Below are 16,885 nucleotides of genomic sequence, written 5' to 3'. Positions count from 1 at the left end.
GAAACCCCTTACTTTGATGCTCGATTCGAAGCGCGCAAGCGCTCAAGGCTTGAATCCGTTGGTCCCGGCAACGAAACCAAAATGTGGGAGCTTTCGCTCAACCGCCAAGACCCTCGAACCGCTTATTGTTTCAAGCGTTCCAAGCCAAGCACTAATGGCTACCTCTCACATAGCCGACGCGCCATCCATATCTACGGGTGTAGTGAGCTTACCTTGATGCCGTTCGAGTTACCTCCTCTCCCGCGCACTCCGGTAGCTCCACGATCCAAGTGCAAGCTTCAAGCAAGCTCCATCCTCAAGCTCCACGCTCCAAGCTCCATTGCCGCGAGCAAGACAAGAGAAGAGAAGAGAAGAGAAGAAGAGAGGAGACGATGGAGAGCTTCTCCTCCTCGGTCCCTCACCCTCACACACTCGCTCCCTCACACTCTCACACTCCCTCTCTCAAGCAAGCAAGAACAAGAAGAAGAAGAAGAAGAGGAGAGCTACTTTTGGCCACACACAAGAATGAGCTTCTCATTCACTTTTCAACTTTATATACAAAACCCTAAATCCCTTTTGGGCGGTCATCCCCTTTTCCCCTTTTTTACATGGTCGGCCGTAGCCTAGGCCCTTTTCCCCATTGTCCTTCTATCTTCCTAGCTTCCTTTCCACCGCCCGTCTACATTTACAAATTGCACGGGTAAGAGCCCGGGGCTCTTTTGCAAGATTTCAGGGTGCGCCTTTTTATTTTAAAATGCGCCTTTCCCCTTTTGCCTTTGCCTTGGACTTTTAAGGTTGCCCTTGCGCTTTTGGCATTTCCTCCTTTTCTTTCTTCAGTCGAGCTACCTTTTTCTGCCTTTTCCCTGCGTCTTTTCCACTTCTTTTTGCTTTCTTCGTGTTGGGGTTAACAGCATTACACTTGGCATATAGGAAATGGTTTAAATAAAGAGGATGGTAGCATGAGCATATGGCTCGGTGCCTCCTTTCAAGACAGCACGCGTTAGTGAAATTCATGGAAAGAATGCTTTATGCACCATGCACGATGCTAATTTTTCTTTTGCTCAGCACATAGCCATACACGATTTGCATTAAGCATAATAATTAAAAGGTATCAGAAAAACCTCTTGGATGCATGGCACCTGTCTTCCTTAGGTTGTGACCAACGATGAGCATGAGAGGATGTCCTATGCTGTAGGTTAGTCATTGGGTCCTAAAGTGAAATTGTAGTGAGGATGATGCATCCTGGAACGTAAAATATTGGTACCTTGAGAGGAGTTGGTGCTCGTATGTGTTATATGTCTAGTAGCGCATCAAAGGGCCAATCCCTACGATGTAGGAGAGCTGCAGTGGAGCTCCGACTATTAGTCGGTGGAGTGCCTCCTATGTGTGTGTGGCGAGGCGTTATACCTAAGTACTTTGGGATCTCCCTCTGAGGAGTTTTAGGGAAATGTTGGACTATAAACTATAAACGCAGGAATTAAGCTTTAGGGCAGTTTGTCCTTCAGCATTAGATTGACGCTCCTGGTCGCGAGGCCATGAGGGTATTTGTGTGTCATGAGCATGAGGTCCGGCTAGTGTTATAGCCAGTGCCGGCCCATTTCAGGTCCCATCAGGGAGAGAGGAGTAGGTGTTATGGAGGGGCATGGGGGAGGGAAGCATGCACCCTGCCACTTATGTGGCCGCCCCACCTTCACCCTATATATGAACCCCCCTCCCAAGCTTGAGGGGAGAGGAAGGAAGGGAATGGTGCTGCTACCGCCGTCATGAGGAGCTGCCCGCCAGCTGCTGCCGCCAAAACTGCCGCATCGCCAGGCTGCCGCTACCATCGCCTTCATCATCATCATCATCATCATCATCATTGTCGTCACCCTCATCATCATCTTCATCTCCATCATCATCCTCTCCATCATCCTCTCCAATCATCCCCTCCACGTCATCTCTATGTTGTTCCAGAAGCTTGGAAGCTTCTATTGAAGCTTCCCTAGACCTAGTTCACCCATACCTTCCAGATTTTTTTAAAATCATGTCTTGCAAGGCCTCTGTCCTGCGTAGAGAAGGAAGTCTTGGGCAGAGTGACTTCAGAACACGTAAGAGAGCCAAGGGGGAGTTCGCTGAGTCGAAATCTATTGCCTCAATGGCTCCTAAGCAAAAGTCAAGAGGAGCGCACGTTGGAGCTTCCACCCAAAGTAAGAGAGTGGACAACGTCCCAATATTGAATGCCCAGGTTTCGAAAATTAATCCCCGCATGGAAAGGATGCATTAAGCATGTTTTAATTCTCGTAGGGAAGCTTAAAATGCATTGAAAAATCTATATATACTTGTTCGATTTACAAAGTTTAGTTGCATGTCGAGTACTTGCATTTTCTTGCACTTCCGTGGTCAAGGGTAGTTGCATTTTTGAACGTATGATGCATAAGTTAAAAGATGAAATTGTGCAAAGGTGTCCTTGTTGCATCACGCCAAGGACAGGGCATATAACACAATGCACTTATGTAATAATTTCCTGGTTGTAAGATAATCGTAGACGGTCATTAAATGATGTCTAAATAGTTGCAATGTATGGAAAAGATTTATGAACCTTGCAAATCGCATGTGTTGATAGTTACATTCTAGGTTGGATTAAGTGATAAGGAAGGATTAGATCAATGATGGACTCATGGCATCTGATCATGAAAAAATGATACACCCATGCATGGAGTTCTTTTATCAAAGTTTGAATGCATCTTCATCAAAAATACTAAAGCTTTGAATTCGATGCATCAACGTAGGGTTTATAAGAATAGCTCTGAATGTCAATCAATATCGCATAGGGCAAGGAAAAGAAAGATCACTATAGATCCTATAGTTACATAAAGGCAAAAGGTCTATTATCTTGAAATTGCATATTCGCATGGAATGACACATCTCTTACATCTTGCAGTTACTTATATCTTTTAGAAAGTATTTGCATCTTTAAAAGGGAAGATCATCTTTAATCTTGGGTTGGTTAGATCAACTAAGTAATTTGCGTATAATTGAGTAGCTTACATGAAAATCATAAAGGTATGATTAGTTAGCGTATGACGATCACCTCAATGTGCTAGGTAGGGTTAAGCTATGATAAAATTATGCTTAGTATCGCACTTGGGATACTGATTTAATACTTCCAATCTTAAAGGTCCTACCCACCTCCACAAAATGTTAGGATTATTTAAACACCATGCAAGAATGATCTAGGGTTCTCACCCTAAGGATCAGTTGACCAAATGCTAGACTCCCGCAAGGAATTTAGGGACCCTAGGGCCAAAACATTTATCAAGCCTAGTAGGGTTAGGGTTTTGGATTGGGTCAATAGGACTCCCAAAACCCATATCTTGATCAAAGGTATTCTTGATTAAGAAATACCGTACGAAAATCCCACAAGTCAGATACTGACACCTATCTCGTGCAACAAGCCGTAACGACATATGCTCTTGTGTCTAAATCACAAAATAGCATTGGTGCACCTTTGACCAAGTTTGAGGAGTTCTAATACAAGTTTAATTTTCTAGAAATTGAGTAGTTGTCCTACTTCAACACTCTTCCTTGAAGACTAATTTGTGAAGCCAGGGTAGTAATGAATTGCCAAGAAAGCAATTGACCAACCAAGTTAGGGCGACGAGGTTGCCCAAGATTTATTGTCTATAATTTAAGAAAACCTAAGGTAGAGACAATTTGGGTCAACAGGGTATAAACCCTAACCCAAGGAAAAAGGGTAAACAAGCAACTTAGCTTACGAAACCCTTGGGATCTTGCCAAGTCGCGATTGATCCAGGATTGAATGTTGGAAGCATTCGGGGAGAAGGAATCACACCTTAGCAGTTGACCATACAAACGACTATTGGAATGCTCATGATTGTACAATTAGGTGCATTGTTTGTACTTCTTTGCTCAAGGACCTAATTCAGGAAAAACAACTAGTGCTTCAGGTTAAAAGCATGGAGGGAGAGGCAGTACCAGTTACCTCCGACTGTCTGCCTGACCCTATCCAAGGGGATTGTTAGCTGCGCTGGGTACGTGGACGGAATCCACCGCGAGAGGTCTCTCCATGGGTGCTACTTGGGGCAGGATGACGCTTGGGTGCCAAGGGAGGCCCTGGCCGTAGATCCCTTGCCTCCAGATCCTGCACAAGAGGCCGACGTGACTCGAGATGGGATCTCAAGGCCCATATAGTAGTCAACGGGTGGAACTTGGAATAGCGAACCCTGAAGATTGCTGGAATAGCCTTTGGTCAGGTTATTTGATGTATTCCAAAGACTGATAAATAAAGATCAAATGTTGATAAAGGAACTTGCTTGACATTGTTTTTCTGTGTCAGTGCCTAAGTTACGGAAGGAACCAGTGTCTAATTGGTTAATTAAGGAAGCTATTTTTGCTTGTCAAACTAAATGTGGTAGGTAATTAGATAACTAAGCAACCCGAGGAAAGTGCGGTGGACGTGACTTTGGGTCCGTCCTACGGAAGGGTGGTCCCGGTTGGCCGGGAACTTTTCTCAAAGGAATTGACAGCGAGGTAACAATGACCTAGGATCTATAGAGCTAGAGTCCTGATTTATGCTGTTTTAGGGGAATGGAATGGGACTATGCCATACGAGCAGAGAGGTCGAGCTTCGCATTCCTCTCGTTTTCCATTCTCCTTGAACCAAGTGTAGTATAAATCCGCTTTGACCCTGATGTTTCTATGCAAAGTAGTTCATCTGGGCTCGACGCTAGCTACCTTCTAGGAACTTAACTATTAGGAAAACCCTGAAGAAGACCTAGATCGCAAACCCCGTGACATTCCTTGTGAGTGCCGGGCGGGTGCTTTCTAGACTCTCTTCCCGATGGGCTACTAAGACATGTCCTACAAGTGGACAGGGGGACACGTTACAATAGGAGATTAGCACACATGCTAGAACCAAATCCTATATACCCCCATGTGATTGTATCAGCTAGAGTTTTTCATTTGTTACTAGAGATTATATTAGTTGGTTAGAGCTCTTTATGTATCAAATTAGAACTCTCCTTATAGCGTTTATCTGTTGCACTATTTATTATATTTCCATTTATTATTCTTTCCAAACTGTTGTGGTAGCATGCAAATTATTGGTAACTCATGGTCTCATAGGTCATTTTGTCCTTTTACACACATTATTATATCATTTCATTTCATTTCTCCTTCTCTCACAAAGAATTCTAGACTAATAAGTTGAAAGATTTGCAAAGGGCTTTCTAGACCTATCTGTGTGTGTGTGTGTGTGTGTGTGTGCGTGTGTGTGTGTGTGTGTGTGTGTGTGTGCAAAAAAGAAAAATAGGCTGCTCCTCACAAGGTCAAACCCCCTATTTGTGGCGATCATTTGACCTATTGCTCTCCCCTCTTTTTTTATTTTTTATTAAGAAAATATTAATTTAAAAAAAACTTAGGCTCTTTCCCCACCATAAGAAAACAACCCTCCTCCCTCCTTTTAAAATTTGAAAAATTCCTTTGAGTAAAATAATTTTCCTTTTTTTGAGGAAAAAAATAGAAAATAACTCTTTGTCCTTTCTTTAGTCAAATAAAACAATCTTCCCTACCCTCGCCCCATTCTTTAAAAACTATTTAAAGGGACTCCCCTCTCTTAACAATTCATCTCATTTTTGAGAGGACGATACTCTTGAGAGAGAGTGAGTGAGAGTGAAAGTAAAAGAGAGAGAAAATATGACTTGAGAGAAATTAGGTATTGAGGAGATAGTGGCCATTTATGTGTCAACACCTTACTTATGAGCCTCATCATTCTAGTGTCTTTTCTCAATTACCATGACCCCACATAAGTGCATCAATGTAGTGGGACATTCATCCACTCAAGATGTTGAAAAATATGGCCATTGATATGATGCATGTTTACTATTTTATTTTCAAAAATTCTTTGATAATCCCATTCTTAAAACAATACTTGTAAAAATTCTCACAAATAGAAAATAACTTATATTCTCTCTATTAAATTTTTGAATTATTAAATTCATTAACTTGCTAAACCATAAAAAAACAATGTATTAAACATAATTTAATGTTAATAATATTATAGTAAAAATTTTAGATTTAGCATACATATTTATCACACATTTATAATTAGTCAATTAAAAATGAAAAGAGACTTTAAATAATAAGATAAGTTATAATAAAATTAAATGAGTAATTAAAACTTAGTTTTTTGAAAAAATTAGTAAAATTAGTAAGAAATCTCTAAAAGATTAATAATAATAAAATTTTAATCCTATAATTTTCTCTAAAATTTTCTAAAATGTTATTATTGAAATTATTAGACTTTGAAGTAAAATTTTTGTCCATGATGCAATTAAATATAAATAGTCAAAAAAGATTAGTATTTTTGTAGCATTAGCCTAGAACATATGTTGAAAAGTGATTTCTTTGTACATTACACATGTCACATATATTTTTCATAGTTAATGAAATGCAACCAATAGATTGTTAAACTTGCTTTTTTCTTGATTTCCTAGTAGATTAATTCTAATAATAGGCATTCATATGCATATAAACTAAATTAAAATTAAGGGTCAATTTATTATTTAAATGAAATTTATTGAAACTCCATTGGAAAGGTTAATCCTTGTCTAGAAAGGGCTATCTTAATAAGTTTCTTGACTGGTTTTGATTGCAATATATCTTGGAAATGATTCTATTGACATCCTTTCCTTTGACTATCGAACTAGATTGAGACACTGTGCCATCCCCAAGGAGATGCCTAAGATACTCTTCACCTAGAGTTGTAAATTAACTACCTAAGGTGGTAGATCACTACTAGTTAGGCAAATACAATCATCTGTATTGGAAGTTTCTCCCTTCTATTGGGTAAGAATCAATGAGGCTATAGTCAAAGGTTCTAGTTTTAATCCCAATCCTTTGATAAGGAAGGAAACCTATACAAGCCTCAACTGGTTTAGCATTAAAAGCCCCATGATGAATAGAGCAAGGTCACAACCTAGTTTTTGGATTGGTTTACTCTTTGAAGCAATTATAATAATGATAATAATATAAGTTACCATGTATGGAGACCAAAAATGGGCCTAAACATAGGTTCTATTGGCTCTAGCTACCCATGGGCTCCTAGACATACTAAACAACCCTCATGGCCTCATGGCCAAGAGCATCTAGATAATATGACATGCTTTATCTAACTAATGTATTTATAGACATAAGTTTCAAACTGTAGCCCAATGGTTTGCCTATCTTGACTCCAAGCATAAGGAGCTTCCCATACATAGGTGACTAGTTCACCTCAAACACACACACACACACACACACACACACACACACACACACACACACACACACACACACACACACACACACACACACACACACACACACACACACACACACACACACACACACACACACACACACACACACAATGCACCCCTAGGTAAATGTAGTGGCCTCTACAGCTCTCCTACACCCCAAGGATTAGCCTTGAGATGTATTGCCTTAATACATAAAGTACAATAAAACATAGTCTCTCTATTTATTATTTCGATCTAGGAAATTTATTATTTCGATCTAGGCTCTCCTACACTCTAAGGATTGGCCTTAAGATGCATTGTCTTAATACATAAAGTACAATAAAACACAATCTCTCTATTTATTATTTTGATCTAGGAGATTTATTATTTTCTCACAGAACTTTTCCACAAAAATAGCCACTCTAGTCTACAGCAAAGGAATCTCTTTCACGCAACATAGATCAATAATTTGAGAAGTAGGTGCTATGTGTTTATGAGTTTTTCTTTAATACCATGCTTCGTGCATATGTTTTGTGTCATATCCTAGCACACTCAAATAGTTTTAATAAACAATTAGCCACGTGATATGCAAAGACATTCTTTTCATGCTTTTCCCTAGCGTAGTGCGGTGTTGAGAAGAAAGAATCGGGCTAACCAATGCTTTTGCTCCTTTAGATACTCAATGAAACCTAAATGTTGCACTTCAATGCGCAATCATTCATATTTTCATGATTAAAAAATTTGGCATTTCAACCTTACTCAGTACTGATTCATTATGTGTAGCATTCTTTATGTTATATGACATTTCTCCATGAAAACACCCCCTAACCAAGCACTTTAACACAAAATGGGTATTGAGGCTAAACCTTATGCTCTACAAGCCACCATACATCCGAACATGTTATACTATTTTCTTACTTTTTTGGATTACTTTTTTTCTAATTGTTAACTATTTTTCTTACTTTGTTATATTATAAAAACTCATTATTTTAGAATTCCTAATCACATAACAACAAAGACGAATCATGGCAATTTTCATACAATATTTTATCCATTTATAGCATTTATTGCTATCGTTTCTCTTAGTTATTATAAAATAAATCTATTTTACATATTTTTGAGACTTTATTAATTAATATCTCATGATTATGAAGGTGGATTCTACATTTTCTCTACCACAGATCCCAAATACATCACATTCTACCCTTGTATCAATTTTTTTATCATATAACATAATACAAATTTAAAAAATCAAATTTTCATTCAAAATAAAGCTTATCGAGATTTTTCTTATTTTGGGTTCTAATAATTGAATGCACAACCATCAAATGGGTGTGTGATTGGCCTCCAATCAATTTTGGTCATTGCCTCACAACATCAGCATGATCCCATCTCCATCTAGTGAAAGTCAGACAACCATATTTCATCCCAATCTTCTCTTGATTATTGCAGCATGAACACTCCGTAAGAGAAAAGAGAGGAAGCAAACAGAAAGAGTAGATCTAGATCTCATTAGCCAGGCCCCCATTTTTGAAATCTAGGGTTGTGATGGAGAGTGAGGAAATTTAGAAGCCTAATATGATTAGTTATGGGGGTTACATTGAGTCTCTTTAGTCCCCCTTATCCCCTCAGTGTTAAGATGGCAAGCTCAACATGTGCAGACATCTATGATGGACCACGTAGCTAGATGGGTTCATGCCTCTATATTTAGCATGTTGGTGGTCATTATGATCCTCACATAGCCACTAACTTATTACTTATTATATTTAGTTTGTTGCACCTATCTACAATTAGCATAGTTATATTGCCATTCGATTAGTATAGTCAGTTATGCACTGTTTGATTTAGTAAGTCACTTTCTTTATGTTATATCTTATCTTTACTTTATGTACATTGTATTGTATATAGAAGAAGAAGAAGAAGCCATCAAGAAAACGTTTTGGCCTCCATCTCTCTTCTTGTGTCATTGAGTGAGCTTCTCTTAAGTGTATGGTGTGTGTTTGGTGGAGCAACTCAAGTCAATCCCCCTGCCACGTGATTCTTAATATGGCATTAGAGTGGCCCTATTGAGAGAGGCTAGTTTTGAAGACTAAAATGAAGGAGAAGAAGCAAGGATTTGAGTAAGCAAGCAATGGGTAAAAAGCTCTCCCATTCTTCCACTCTTTCTCTTAGATAGTACCTGTGGAGGCACCAAAAGCAAGACAGAGTGAAAATCTAAGATTGCTATGAGATTTGATGTGTGAGATGAGCACTACTTTCTTAGGCATCTAAGGCCATTTCGAGCCCTATTTTTGTAACAAGTGGGATACACACCGATTAGGGTTTAGACACCCTGTCATACTAACCGGGATATTTAAGGTGTAAGAGTCCCAGATTAGGGCAACCAGTTATTATCAAGATCATACTCTTCACCTTCATCTCCAGCTTGGCTTCCTCCTTCCTTCTCTTCTCCTTTCTCTCTTTCTCTCTCTTCTTCTAACCTTCTTCCTTTTTCTTCTTGCTCTCTTTCTCTCTCCTTAGCTCTTCTTCTCTCTCCTCTTAGCTTCTTTCATTACAAATGGTATCAGAGCTTCAGTCTTTGGTCCTTTTCTTCTTTCCCCTTTCTTCCTTTTCAAATCCCAAAAACCCTAGTTACTCAGCTTACAGGTACAGGTACAGCAAGAAGGACTGCAGTTAACTTCAACTTTTTGGAGCAACCAGAAGCTATGGTTGGAGATTCAGACATATCTGGAGGTAAAATGGTTAAAATAGCAGGTCGTCACTTCTTTTCATACAAATTTTAGGAGTCCCAGGGCAAGTTGGAGGCTTAGCAGTTTAGAGGAGGGGAAAACCATAGTCACTTTTTATTCCAGACTTCTCTCTCTTCGCCATCAAGCTTTTCCCTCAAGCTCCCATGGTGGACTGTCCCCAAATCCCTTCTTCCTACTACAACCAGCCCTCAACCTCAACACTCAGCCACCCCACAAGATTCCTAGGGTCATTCCCTGCCTGGCAAACACCTTGGTGACCACCTTCAGCCCATCTGGGACAGCATGCAGCAACCCGTGAAATGCGGCGCATTTTGCACTGAGCTACCTACCTCCTCCAGCACTCTTGCCCTTCTCCTCCTACTGTCCTGCCACTCCCTACCACTCTTGGGCACTGACTCAGCATACTCCTCTCTTTCCCCTTGGAATTTTGACCCTAAGAATGAGATCCCATGGTTTGGGGCAATCTCTCAATTTATCCACTTGCTGAGCTTAATCGATTGTTGGAGAGATTCAAGATTGCATAGGTTTAATAGTTCAATCCTCTTCGTGTACATGCATCATACCTTTTCTTGAAATTTCTTGTAGTGGTTGACATTAACCCCCATTTGGTCGTGTGATCTTGGATGAGCCACAAATGAATAATATCCTTTGTAAATTGGGTAAGTAGCAGCTAGTGAGTCATTGGACTGCCAAGATAACCCCTACCCCAACCTTTGTCATTCCTTGCATCTCATGAAAAGGTGGAATAGCTTCTCTTCTAATTTCTAAGGAGCAGAGAAATGGTGGTGCATCTTCTTCAGGAGGAACTTCAAAAGAAGCTGTCTTCTACTCAAATGCTGGAAGAGGTAGAGGTAGAGGTAGAGGAGGCCGATCTGGAGGCAGTGGTAGAAATCAGAATATGCATCAAACTCAAGAAAACCAGTCCTATGCAGGAGGATGTGGTAACTCTAGAGGCAGGGGGAGACAAAGAGGTCGTGGTGGATGGCAAAGAGGCCAAAATGCGAACAACAATGTTCAATGCTACTACTGTGGTAAAATGGGTATTATGCCTAAAGACTGCTATAAAAAGCAAAATGACATCATGAATGGAAAATTGCAACAAGGGAATTATGCATCTTCTAGTAGATAGGGTGATGACAGAAATGAGCATTTGTTTATGGTGCAGCACATGAATAATTCTGTGACAAGTGCAAAAGAAAGCAACGATGTGTGGTATGTTGACTCAGGTGCATCAAACCACATGACAGGTCATGCAGAATGGATGCAGGATGCAAGGAAAATGGAAAAACCAGGATTTGTGGAGACTGGTGATGATACTGGACATCCTATTGTGCAGATTGGAAAAATTCATTTGTCTATGCAAGACGGGAAAAAGAAATACCTGTCAGATGTATTTCATGTCCTGAATATCACCAAGAACATGGTTTCTGTTGGTCAAATGGTTGAGCAGGGCTTGCAGGTCAGATTTAATTCTCATGGATGCTTTGTTGAGGATATGAAAAATAAAGGTCACTTGATAGCAAAAGGAAAGAAGAAGGGCACAATGTTTACGTTGGATGCAGACATGCTTGAATTGAGTGCAGCAATGTTTGCACATGGGATGGTGTAGTTGTAGATACTAATATCTGGCATAAACGCATTGGTCATGTTAATGTACAATAACTTAAATCAATGCAAGCCCAAAATATTGTTGCAGGATTGCCTAAATTTGAGGTTGCAGAAATGCATAAGGTATGTGAAGCCTGTCAATTTGGAAAACACGCAAGGAAACCATTTCCTAGACATGTTCAAGAGAGTAAGAAGCCATTGGAATTAATCCACTCTGATGTGTGGACTACTAAAGCTGTATCTATTGGAGGCTGTCATTATTTTGTCACTTTTATCACAAAAAGGAAAAGAGAAGGTAGATCAGCCCATGTTTGATATGAATGCAGGTCACTCTTATGTGGATGGTGAATCCAATGGTTCAGAACAGAGCATTGATGATGAGTTGGGTATTGCTTCTATTGTTACACCTGGAGTAAGGAAGACCAGGGATGTTTTGAGAGCACCTGGAAGTGAGCCTACTTTGCGCAGGTCTACCAGAGCTAGGTATCCTGTGGATAGGTTGAAATATGATGGATTTACAGCCATTCACTATGCCTATATAGTAAAAGTGATACAAGAACCAGAACCCACTTCTTTTGAGCAAGCCATGGGAAAAGAAAAATGGGAGAAAGCCATGGATGAAGAAATGGATGCCTTGGAAGTAAATGCTACATGGGAATTGGTACCTTTGCCTAAAGATAAGAATGCAATTGGTTGTAAGTGGGTTTATAAGGTGAAGCACAATGCAGATGGTTCTTGAACAGATACAAGCCAAGATTAGTAGTCAAGGGGTATGCACAAACATATGGCATTGATTATGAACAAACATTCAGTCCGATTGCAAGGATGGCAACCGTAAGAGTAGTCATTGCTATGGCTGCATCAAAGGGATGGTCTTTACATCAGATGGATATAAAGAATGCCTTCTTGCATGGTGATTTGCAAGAAGAGGTCTATATGGAGCAGCCACCAGGTTATGTGCACGTTGTTCATCCTGAGTTTGTTTGCAGGTTGAAGAAAGCCTTGTATGGCTTGAAGCAAGCACCTAGAGCATGGTCTGACAAGATAGGACAGTATCTTGTCACTATTGGCTTTCAGATTTCCAAGGTAGATTTCTCACTTTATGTGAGAAAAACAGAGAAAGGTATTATGCTACTTGTCATTTATGTTGATGATTTGATTATGAAAGGTGATAGGGATGAAGATATCCTTCATGTGAAAATGCTATTGAAGCAGAAGTGTGAGATGAAGGATTTGGAAGAGTTGTGTTATTTCTTGGGCATTGAGGTGATTAGATCACCAAGTGGGATACGGCTCTTGCCGAGGTAGTATGGATTGGACATGATGTCCAAATATGGGATGACAGGCTGTAAGCCTATTTCAGTTCCTTTGGAGCAGAATGTGAAGCTGAGCGCAGATGCAGGTGAGCTTCTGGAAGACCCTACTATGTACAGATGCATAGTAGGAAGTTTGATTTATATGACTATTACCAGGCCAGATTTGAGCTACGCTGTTGGATTGGTAAGTCAGTTTATGCAGGCTCCAAGGAAATCGCATTTGGATGCGGCTAGATGCATATTCAGGTATGTGAAGTCCACATTGCAGTATGGACTATTTTATGAGATTGGGATTCAGATACAGTTGCATGGATGCACTGATGCTGATTGGGTTGGTAGTATTTCTGATAGACGATCTACTAGTGGATATGTGTTCTCTTTTGGGAGTGCTGCAGTCACTTGGAGCAGCAAGAAACAGCCTACAGTTGCCTTGTCGAGCACAGAGGCTGAGTACAGGGGTGCAGCAATGGCTGCATGTGAGGTAGCTTGGTTGCATAAGCTACTTTATGATATGCATCAGCCTACAGATGGGCCAGTTGTCATTTATTGTGACAACATGAGCAGTATACACTTGGCAAATAACCCAGTCTATCATGCTAGAACAAAGCACATTGAGGTGCATTATCACTATGTGCGGGAGAGGGTTTTACTAGGTCTTATTGATCTAGTTTATGTTAGCACAGAGGATCAGGTAGCTGACATATTCACGAAGGCATTAGGCGTAGAGAAGCTGCGCAAGTTCAGAGACCTGCTTGGTGTGCAGGAATTGGGATTGACCTCGAGGGGGAGTGTTGAGATATCGAGCTCCACTCGTGATATGCCAGGGTGACCGTTGTGCATTTATGCCACCGACTTGTTAGCTGCAAATGCGGTTGGTACACCACCCATGAATAATAGCTAGATGAGAGCTATCCTTATCTACTCTATTTCGTGGCTCAGTTAGTATACCACCTTAGTTAGTTGAGTTTGGTTTGAGACCGATATATAGGGTTCTTCTATTTCTCTGTACTAGAGTTCTTTTGGCTTACACAACTAAGAAGAGGAAAACTATTTTCAGCCTCCATCTTTGTGTGTATTCCCCCATTGTGTAAGTGAGAAAGCTACAAGTGAGACTCCTTCCTTATCTCCCACAATCTTGACAGGACAACAAGGCATGTATGGCCACCATGGGTTGCATGGACAGTAAGGATTTCATGGGCAGCATGGCCCCTATGATCTATGTGACAAGGTTATCCTAACAAAGTACAATGGGCAATCCCCCTAACCATCTGACTTGGAGGAATGGACGTCCAAGTTGGAGTCCTACTTCAATATCTACCCTCGCACTGATGATCAAAAAATACTTTTTGCTTCTCTCTACTTGGAAGGGTTTGCCCACACACAATGGTGCTATGTCAACTGAGAGAATTAGCAGTTAATTGACTGGGAAGATTTTAAAATGCATATGGTCCAAGTCCTTGTGTCCCCTGTGGAAAAAGAACGGTTGGCAAGATGATGGTACACTCTTGACCAACGTAACCTCCCTGTACATGAATACACAAATTAGTTCATGAATTTGACCATGTATGTGGAGGGCATTAGCGACGATGCTAAATTACACAAGTACATCTCTGGGTTGGAATCGAGTCTATCAGCCAATGTCATGGCCCAAAAACCTACCATACTATTTGATGCGATCGAATTGGCTGAGAGATATGCAAGAAAGTACCGTAAGAATGAGCATTTTCAGCAAGATGTTGGACAACCCCGCATTCCTTCATGATCAGCCCCATATGGAGGTGGTTTTCGAGGCACTTTCATGCCTAATAACAGCCCCAAAGTACCCACTTACCCCGCCTTCCATGCTGAAAGAAAAATGCGCACTTTTGGGCCAGCATCAGGCTCTAATGCTAAAAATAGGTATGCTAAAAATAAACAGTCCACTACATCACCGTACCAAGGATCTAGTAACCAACAGTTCATTCCCCCAGATGTTGTGAAGGAAAGAAAGGAAAAGGGCCTATGCTTTAAGTGTGGCCTCCAAATGTCCGTACAAGATAGCTAAGGTCAATGTTCATAGCATGTATGTCATGGAAGATTGGCACACTGAGGAGGATGACTTGCCCATTGACTAGGCTGAGCCTACAAAGGATGTTGATCACGAGCAGTTCTATGACCCCGAGGATGGGTTTCCCTTTGACCTAGGTGGTGCTCCATCACAGATACTTGATTTGACATCCCACCCACCTCCCACTTCCCTTTGCTCAATCTCCTTGGATGCTTGGACGTGTTCCTGTAGCCCCAGTACCCTTTGCATTCAAGGCAGTATCAATGGAAAGCATGTGTTTATCCTTGTGGATAGTGGCAGCACTCACAGTTTTGTCAATAAATCAGCCATTGATTGGTTGAAATGCATCCCTATGGCATTACACCACCCCTTGAAGGTCCAAGTAGCAAATGGAGAAGAAGAAATCAGCCCTGCAGTTCCCTTCTGCTTGGCTGAAAATTATGTGGCAATGGTTGACCTGATTGCCCTAGATATGGATCCCATTGACATTGTCTTGGGCTGTGATTGACTGAAATAATTGAGGAAGATTGTGATGGACTTCTCTCATCTTTACATGGAATTTATGATGCATGGACAGCTTTACCACCTAGAGGGAGTTCAAGATCATGCTGATTTTCAGCTCATTATAGCAAAGCAACTCAAGTGAGAGTTTAAGAAATGCTCATAGATCTTTGTTTTGCATTTAAAGCAGGACAATTCTGATAATCCCTTTGCAGTATCTCATGATTCAACCTTGCAGGCCTTACTTGAGGAATACAATGACCTATTTCAAATGCCTACATCTCTCCCTCCCAAGAGACAAGTGGACCACCCACTTGACCTAGAGCCCCATTTCAAGCCAATGAATAAACCCCCCTATAGACTCTCCAAGTGTGAGCACGAAGAGGTTGCAAAGCAAATCAAGGAGTTGTTAGAGATGGGTTTCATTGAGCCAAGTTCTTCCCCCTATGCATCCCCCGTCCTCTTAGTCAAAAAGAAAGATGGCTCCTTTCGCATGTGCATTGACTACAAAGATTTGAATAAAATTATAGTGAAGAACTGCTATCCCATCCCATGGATTGATGATTTGCTGGATGAGTTGAAAGGGGCATGCTTTTTCACTAAGATTGATTTGCATTCTGGCTACCATCATATCCATATGTGGAAAGGAGATGAGGTCAAAATAGCCTTCAGGACTGATCGTGGACTCCATCATTTTCTAGTGATGCCTTTTGGGTTGACTAATGCCCCCGCCACCTTTTAGAGCCTGATGAACAAAATCCTACAGCCTTTTCTGTTCATGTTTGTGCTTGTTTTCTTTACCGACATCCTTATTTATAGCAAGTCATCCATGGAGCACTTGGCACACATTCGAAGGGTGTTTGACATATTGAGAGACCTTCGACTCTTTGCTAAGGAGAGAAAATGCATATTCATGCAGACATCTGTGGAGTGCTTGGAACACATTGTGAACAAAAACGGTATACAAGCTGACCCGAAGAAGGTGCAATGTGTTAGAGACTGGCCCACTCCCTCCACCACCACTTCTTTGTGTGGCTTCCTTGGTCTCTCTTCCTTCTACAGACGCTTCATTAAGCACTATGCTACCATCGCAGCACCTTTGACTGATCACTTGAAAAAGGAGTCCTTCTTTTGGGATGCCACTGCATATCATAACTTCAAATAGTTAAAGGACACACTTACTTCAGTCCCCATCCTTGTTTGCCTTGACTTCTCTAAGCTATTTACCATTCATTGTGATGCTAGTGGGGCTGGGGCATTGGTGCAATGTTGTTGCAAGATCATGGTGTGATTGCATTTGAGATCCACAAGCTCGATGAGAAGGAAATGCAAATGAATGTATATGACCAGGAGATGTTGGACATCCTCCATATTGCCATCAAGAAATGGCACCACTATTTGTATGGT

This window comes from Lygodium microphyllum, chromosome 2 (genome assembly GCF_053477565.2).
Source record: "Lygodium microphyllum isolate KBCC chromosome 2, Lygodium_microphyllum_v1.1.10, whole genome shotgun sequence".
Classification (NCBI taxonomy): domain Eukaryota; kingdom Viridiplantae; phylum Streptophyta; class Polypodiopsida; order Schizaeales; family Lygodiaceae; genus Lygodium; species Lygodium microphyllum.
Note: the sequence above shows the minus strand (reverse complement) of the source record.